Raw genomic sequence first — 692 nt, forward strand, 5'->3', positions numbered from 1 at the left:
TAGGTCATCTTCATCAGCATTATCTACTATGAGACAGTAGAGCCCGGATGCCAGTCATTGCCTCATCTGTGATTTCCTACGGAAGTTTGTCTTGGTGAAATCTCCCCAAGAAACAGGAATTATAGTAGGCAGGATCTACTGCAGAAAACCCCTGAGTCCTTTGGCTGTGGTTTCTTAATGGATCTGAGGTAGGCATGATAGACTTTAGATGGGCTGAGCCATAAGACATTTCAGCTCTTCCCATTCTTTTGCAACAAGCTTCACATCCCCTCCTGCTCCTTGCTCAACCAATCAGTGAAAGCTGTAACTATGTGCCTGGTTTCTGCCCATACTGGTCATGAGTTTTTCTCCTCCTGCCCTGTGTATGGATGCTCATCTCTGAAACTATTGTCTGAGGAAGTGTTGTGAACCACCTCTGCTCTCCCCAACTCTTAATACAGGCACCTCTAATTTTAATTGTGCTTTGCTTTATTGTGCTTTACAGATATCATGAGTCTTTTTCTTTTTTCAATTCTTTTCCACTATAGTTTGTTGTGCCTAGTCATTCAGTCGTGTCTGACTCTTTGCAACCCCATGGACTGGGGCCCACCAGGTTCTTCTGTCCATCGGGACTCTCCAGGGAAGAATACTGGAGTGGGTTGACATGCCCTCCTCCAGGGTTTCTTCCCAACCCAGGGATGGAATCCAGGTCT

The sequence above is a fragment of the Bison bison genome, unplaced genomic scaffold, assembly GCF_000754665.1.
Source record: "Bison bison bison isolate TAMUID 2011002044 unplaced genomic scaffold, Bison_UMD1.0 scf7180017854251, whole genome shotgun sequence".
In the NCBI taxonomy this organism is placed as follows: domain Eukaryota; kingdom Metazoa; phylum Chordata; class Mammalia; order Artiodactyla; family Bovidae; genus Bison; species Bison bison.